The sequence below is a fragment of the Capricornis sumatraensis genome, chromosome 6 (genome assembly GCF_032405125.1).
Source record: "Capricornis sumatraensis isolate serow.1 chromosome 6, serow.2, whole genome shotgun sequence".
NCBI classification, from domain to species: domain Eukaryota; kingdom Metazoa; phylum Chordata; class Mammalia; order Artiodactyla; family Bovidae; genus Capricornis; species Capricornis sumatraensis.
In genome coordinates, this window is record NC_091074.1 from 8,542,153 (window position 1) to 8,550,097 (window position 7,945).

Below are 7,945 nucleotides of genomic sequence, written 5' to 3' on the forward strand. Positions count from 1 at the left end.
CAAAGCTGATACATGTATGTTCCTTTCTGCTTAAAAACCCTTCCCTGGGTTGGGTTGACTCTCTTTTGCACAAGACAGAGGCTTTTCCTGATCTGGCATCTACTCACCAGCTGTATCTGCCTCCCCACTCCTGGTAACTTCACTTTATCTAAGTTGCCATTCCCAAACAAGCCATGTTTGCTTGATTTTAGGCCTTAATACTTGTTTTTCCTGAGTTTTTACTCTTTTTCTGGCCCTATGGGTCTCTTCCCATGCCAGGAACCTTGAGTCACATCAATAGTTTTATTATTAAACTCCCAGGTTTTGGGTTTGTTCTTTTTACTATCTTTTATTGTGGCGAAAGACATGTAATATAAAATGTGCCATATGAACCATTTTTAAGTGTAGAATTTGGTGGCATTAGTGACAGTCTCAAATTATACAACCATCACCACTACTTTCATGATTTTTCATCACTCTAAACGGAAACTCTGAGCCTATTAAGCAGTAATTTCCCACTTCCTACTTTACCCAATCTCCACTAACATCTAATGTCTAATTTGCTCGGTCTCCAGGAGTTTGCCTATTCTAGGTATTTTCTATAAATGCAATCATACAATAATTGCCCTTTTGTATCTGGTGTCTTCTACTTTGCTTATTTCCAAGGTTCATCCATGTTGTGGTGTGTGTCAAAATTCTATTCCTTTTCGTGGCTGAATAATACTCCACTGTGTGAATATACCACATTTTGTTTATCCATTCATATGTTAATACACACCAGGGTTGTTTCCACCTTTGGGTTATTGTGAATAATTCTGCTCTGAACATTGGTTAACACGTCATGTTTTTGCCTCCACATAGTCAGATCTTACTATTCAAGTAGAACTGGCTAAGTGTCATTTATCTTACAGAATCATCTACAAGTGGAAAATGATGGAACAGGAGTTCAGGCTCAAACCTCTGGCCTGCGTCCAGGGATGTTTCCATTTGCCCCACTGATTTACAGACTTTCTCAGATGGACTATCACATGGAAGTGGGAGGACTGAAGGGAGCAGAGCCTGAAGAGGTTACTTAGGAGGCTCCAGTAAGCCTCCAGTTACAGGTAGGGCTTTACCCAAGGGAGGTAAAAATGGGTCCACATTTGATGCCCATAAATGTTCATATGCAGTCATGCTCAGAAAGTAAAATGGTGTGGAGACTGCTGTGGGTATGTGGATATTAACTGGTTGAGAGAAGAGTGGAGAAGAATGGAAGATAAGATTTAAAAAAAAAATTTTAAGGGACTTCCCTGACAATCCAGTAATTAAGAGTCTGTGCCAATGCAGCAGGCACGAGTTCAATCCCTGGTCAAGGAACTAAGATTCTGCATGCCACTTGGTACAGCCAAAAAGATAATAAATAAATAAAAATTAAGAATGGGATATAAATGGAAAGAAGGGAGATTAGAGTAAGTGGTCATTTGTACTCAGCAAAGCTTTGGTCAAGCTACCAAATCACTACCATATAATACATTTAGTCCAACAAAGACAGAGTGGAATAGATGCCAATATGCAATCTTATTTCACATGCTTTTACATGACCTGAATATAAACAAGGATATACAATGGGTCATGTGTAGAATGCCATGATCTCGCCTACATTTGGTCAAACCCAGCCCATTGCTGCTAACCTGCTCCCTAAGAAATAATCACTGAAAGCCTCTTTGATTTTCTCCCCCTGCCCCAAAGACTTGAGACCTCATACTGAATTTTGTCAGCATTTATGAGAAGTTGCAAGACACTCCAGTTCATACACTCAGAAGTCCCTTTATGACCCTAACCCTGGGCCACTTCCAGGCAAAATTAGGAAGTAAAGAGCCAGGTGTCTTTCCCTTCCAGGCACCAGGTGTTAACAACAGGTATGAATCATCAAGGATAGGATTTTAGGCATGAGTAGGGAAGAAATTTTTTGAATGTGGGAACCCTATGGGTGCTCCTCAAATCACACCATCAAAACACACCACATACTCAGCTTGGCTGAAGAGTTAGTCCTGCCTGGACAGATCCTCTCAAGACTGAGACTCTCTGACAGGAAGTGGGCTTCGAAAGAACATCCCACTTCCTGGAGTTGAGCATAACTGGGAACACTAGGCTACCTTGATGCAGTCCAAGTAAAAAAGGTTTGCGATGATATGACTTAAAGAAGGAAGCAAAAAAGGAACCTTGGGGAATAAGCCTGTAAATTAATTTTGTTTCCCTTCAATTTCATATACCTAGAGATCAAAACCACAACAAGTTCTAAGACAGACTGTATGGAGCCACTAGGTGGTCACTAGGTTGTTCCTGGGAGCCCTCGTGTGTTCCTAGCTCCTGCTCCATATCCAGGTCCACACTCAGTACACAGCTACTGATGAATTCACCTAAAAAGGAAAGCTCCTACACATTCAGGCACTATCAGACTTGAGCAAAAATCTTAAGGAGCACAAGGTGAAGGTGAAATCGCTCAGTCGTGTCCGACTCTTTGTGACCCCATGGACTGTAGCCTACCAGGCTCCTCCATCCATGGGATTCTCCAGACAAGAATACTGGAGTGGGTTGCCATTTCCTTCTCCAGAAGGAGCACAAGATTTGCCTTTTACATCTGACTACCTCTCTTTTCTCTGTGTAGGGCTTCTATCTCCTTTCTCAGCTACTTACTCATCATCTCTTACAGCTTCTCCATTTCCTTCCACATAGAATTGTCCATATCTGTTTACTGAAAGGAGCTTATACACTGACTTATACTAAGGTGTGAATGACTGAAAATGGCTTACTATCCTGCCTTTTGCAAGAGTGGTTACATTCTTCAAAGTAATAATTTCACTGGTGATAGATGTGATACAATAGTTTTTTTTAAATCCAAGAAATGGAGAAAGATACACCTCATTAATACTAATCAAGATATATTAGTATTATACATACTAATAATATAATATATTCTTTTTAAGATTCTTTTTCCATTATATGTTATTACAAGATATTGAGTATAATTCCCTGTGCTATACAATAGATCCTTATTACCTATTTTATATACAATAGTTAATGATAATCTCAAACTCCTAATTTATCCCTCCCTCCCTTTCCCCTTTGGTACCATAAATTTGTTTTCCATGTCCATGAGTTTATTTCTGTTTTGTAAATAAGTTCTCTTGTATCATTTTTTTTAGATTCCACATATAAGTAGTATCATACAATATTTGTCTGTCTGACTTACTTCACTTAGGATGATAATCTCTAGGTCCATTCATGTTGCTGCAAATGGCATTATTTCATTCTTTTTATGACTGAGTACTTAGCAGCAGCAGCAGCAGCAGCAGCAGTATTCCATTGGGTATATATATACCACATATTCTTTACCCATTCATCTGTCAATGGACATAGGTGGCTTCCATGTCACACCTTAACAAATCTTTTTTAAAAAAGAGAGAGAGAGAGAAACCAAAGTATGCTCTCAAACCACAGTGGAAATAAACTAGAAATCAATAACAAAAAGATTGCTGAAAAATTCTAAAATATTTGGAGACTAAACAATACACTTCGAAATACCACATGGGTCAAAGAAGTCTCAAGAGAAGATTTAAAAAATTTAAACTAATTGAAAATACAACTTATCAAAATTTATCATATACAGAGAAAGCAGTGCAAAAAAGGGAAATTTATATCATTTAATACATTTATTACAAAAGAAGAAAGATCTAAAACCAGTAACCTAAGCTTATACTGTGCATGCATGTGTGCTCAGTGACTTCAGTCGTGTCCAACTCTTTACGGCCCTATGGACTGTGGCCCATCAGGATTCTCTGTCCATGGAATTCTCCAGGCAAGAATACTGGAGTAGGTTGCCATGCCCTCCTCCAAGGGATCTTCCCAACCCAGGGATCAACCCCATATCTCTTAAGTTTCCTGCATTGGGAGGCAGATTGCAATTAGAATAGAAATAAATGAAATTGAAAGCAGGAAAGCAATAGAGAAAATCAGCAAAACCAAAAGCCAATTCTTTGAGAAGATCAATAAAATGGATACACCTCTGACCCAGCTAGTAAAGAGAAAAAGAGAGAAAATAGAAATTACTAATATCAGAAATGAAAGCGGGGCTATCACTACACCTCTCATGGATGTTGTGAGTAATAAAGGAATATAATGAACAAACCTATGCCTACAAATTTGATAACTTAGATGAAATGGGTCAATTCCTTGAAGATGCAGGTCTTTTTTTCCAAAACTCTTTTCAACCAAGACTCACACAAAGAGAATATATAATCTGTACAGGCTTTTCTCTATTAAAGGAAGTAAGTGGACCAATAATTAATAACCTTCTAAAACTGAAAGCATTAGGCCCAGATGGTTTCACTGATGACTTTAAAAAAAATTTAAGGAAGAAATTGTATCGATTCCCTTAGCATCTTTCCCAGAAAAGAGAGGCACAGGGAACACTTCCTAAGTCATTCTGTGAGGACAGCAGTATCTCAATACCAAAACCATAGACTTCACAAGAAAAGAAAATAAAACTAGTATTTCCCATGAGCACAGAAGCAAAAATCTTTAAAGAATTATTAGCAAGTTGAAGCCAACACTATATGAAAAGAATTTTATACCATTCTTTTGTAATGGTATAAATAATACCAAGTGGAATTTATCCCAGGTATACAAGGCTAGTTCAAAACTCTAGCCTTGCATACCCTCCAAAATCAATGAATGGAAGGAACCCAGCATATCAGTCTAGAGAAGAAAAATCATATGAATATACTAATAGATACAGCAAAGGTACTTTACAAAATCCAACCCCCATTCATGATATATTTTATACAAAATTAATAATAACAATTCTTCATGAATAGATAATTGTCAAGAACACTAAGAAGATTCACCTTGCTAAAGTTTTTTTTTCTTTTAGCTATGAGTGACAAATGTTATTTCTTTTTATTGTTTTCTCTAATGTATTTCAGAAACTGAAGTGTTTTATTTTATTCCACTGTTTGCCATAGTTTGAGCCCTACACACTCCCTTCCCTTTCACCTCAAAGGGAGGGCCTTTGTATGTAGCCATGCATACATCATTAGTGTAAAGATCAGGCTGGATATGCTCCCAAGTCTTCTTCTTAGGATTCAGCTCCTTGTCGGGCTCTCCAGGGAAAGCATCAAAAGTAATTCTGTCCCCAGGAACAGATCCATCAGGAGGTGCCAAGATTTCCACTTTCTCTGGTGAACTTGCACACATCACCATTGCCTGAGATACTACTCCCCTCATCTTTGCAGGTTTCAGGTTACAAAGTAAAACCACCATCCAATTTTGCATCTGTTCAAGAGGAACATGATTCACTAGGCCACTGACCACCGTTCTTGGGGCTGTTTCTCCAACATCTACTTCTTCTACATACAAAGAATCTGCATCAGGGTGTTTTCTGGCAGTGATGATACAACCAATTCGAAGATCCAGACGGGAAACATCAACAGGCTTAGAGTCAGCACTTCCTGCTACTGGTTGCTGTTTTTTCTCCTTTTTCTCTCCTTTCTTTTCAGCTTTCTCTTTCATCTTCTTTTCTTCTTCTCCTCCTCCTTTTACTTGCTCTTTAGCACCAAAAGATATGGTTGTTATTGGTATAGATTGTATCTCATTTTCAGAAACCGTAGAATCCGTTTTTAGTGGAGTACCAGATGGAAATAGTATTTGTTTTACTCCATTTTGAATTGCTGCCTTAATTAGCTCTTGTTTCAATCCTTCAATTTCTTTCTTCAATTTAGCATTTTCAACTCGAAGTTTCTTCTCTTCTCTCAAAGTTGCCTGCAAAATTGCTTTCTCCTTAAGAAGAGCAACTTGCTGCTTAAGATATTCAATAATTTGATCAGCTTCTGCACCCTTCTGCTCCAATCTCTTCAGAACAGCATCACCAGTTGCCATTTTTGCCAAGAAACGGCAGAAAATCATGTATCGGTGGACTGAGGCACCACAGCAGCTTCGGCCGGGAGCCTCATCTTGCTAAAGTTTTAAAACATGTTATAAATGGACAACCACCCAAAGGGATGAGATTAAAACACCATGAGAATTTCTGCAGTGAAGATAGATTTTGATGAAAACATCATGCTGCCAGCCAGGTGCTGCCTTTCCTTTATACCATCAGAATGCTCTTCAGGATCCAGGCAGGCAAACATCAATTAAGAAAGAACCTTTGCCCTTTGCTGTTGGCAAAGGAAGTGGTGATCGCAGAATGCCAAGCCTCTGCTTTCAGTAGGATGATAAGGTCTAGGGTGACAGTCAGGCTACTGCAGCTCAAAGTGAACAGAATCAATTCCATATTTAACCCATTTCTCCTGTGACATTTCTCTGGAAAAATTGGTCTTCAAAGCACAAGGATTTAGAAAATGAGAAGCATTCTCCAGAGAAAAGGAAAAAGAAGAAACCAAGAGCTATAAATAAGGGGAATAAAGAAGCTATGTCAGTATCCTTTCTAAGTGGCCTTTCATTCCTGGGTGTCAGGGTAACAAATCCACTCCACAAGCAAGGTCAATTATCCCCTCTTGCAGTGAAAGGGTGAAAGTCACACTCTGCCTAAAGCATGTCACTCACAATATGATTCAAAACTCTTGCTTAGAAAAGTGGAAAATTAAGCATTCAAATGCATTTACAATCCAGAATATCAAAGTTAGATGAACCCATAAAAATAAAAAAATTCATGTTCAATTTAATAAATGGAGACACTCTAGGGCAGAGAGGTTAAAAATCTGGCCCTTAGGGACATGACAAGGTGGAGCAATACAGGACAATAACATCCAATAGATCAGGGCTTGATTCCCAAACACCAAGAAGTCATTGCACCCATCTGAGCCCTTGTTTCTTCATCTGTAAAATGGGCATAATAGGAATCACTTCACAGGATTTCTGTTAAAATTAAGACTGAAACCTGAAGAGCACTGGCACAGTTTTGCCACATAAGAATCCTCAATAATCATTTTCCTTCTTTCTTTCGGATCTCAGGGTCAGAGCTAGAGCTCAGTGCTGGGCTCTGGAGTCACAGTTCATTCGTGTTTCCTCTGGTCCCAATGACAGCAACAGGCAGAGTATTTGCAGGTATCAAGTTCAGGCTGGGGATGAAGGGACCCCTAGGTGTGTTACCATGTCTCTGTAGCTCGGCTCCCCAGCAAATGAGATACAGAATGGGGCTTAGTTTCTGCCTCTACCCTGATAAGCTGTACATGAAAACCTAGATCCACCTGCAGATCAGTTTTTGTATCAGAGAAATAGGGTGTGGGTCTGCTAGTTGCTCAGGCATGTCTGACTCTTTGTGACCTCATGGACTGTAGCCTATCAGGCTTCTCTGTCCATGGGGTTCTTCCGGCAAGAATATTAGAGTGGGTTGCCATTCCCTTCTCCAGGGCATCTTCCCTACCCAGGGGTCGAACATGAGTCTCCCACATTGCAGGCAGATTCTTTACCTCTGAGCCACCAGTAAAGGTCATTAAAAATTGATATTATCTATTGATATTGATATTTTGGAAGCCTCCCCAACTGCTCAATTCCATGAGCTTTCCTTAACCTGTATTTACATATATATGCTGTAAGATCCAGAAGTGTGTGTGTGTGTCTGTGTGTGTGTGTGTGTGTTTGTATAACTGGGGATAGTGGAGGGTGATGGAAATAGATGGGAATGTGGTCTTATTCCCATATTTCCAACATGGAAAAACGATCATGGTCAATAAGGACTTTGGTCAGCCTATGTCGTCATACATACAAAGAAAAAGCCAGTAAACCAAGAAAAGAAGCCTGCATGGTCTTAGAAGAGAATGTGGGCAGAGGAAGACAAAAAGGAAGGAAAGAATTAGTTGCTCAATCGTATCCAGCTCTTTGTGACCCTATGGACTGTAGCCTGCCAGGCTCCTCTGTCCATGGAATTCTCCAGGCAAGAATACTGGAGTGGGTTGCCATTTCCTCCTTCAGAGGATCTTCCAGACCC

General features: G+C 39.5%; 1 pseudogene; it reads right to left on the minus strand.

The window, feature by feature from the left end:
* Window positions 1-4,956: 4,956 nt before the first annotated feature.
* LOC138081439 (aminoacyl tRNA synthase complex-interacting multifunctional protein 1 pseudogene) lies at window positions 4,957-5,922 on the minus strand (annotated as a pseudogene).
* Between the last annotated feature and the right edge of the window lie 2,023 nt (window positions 5,923-7,945).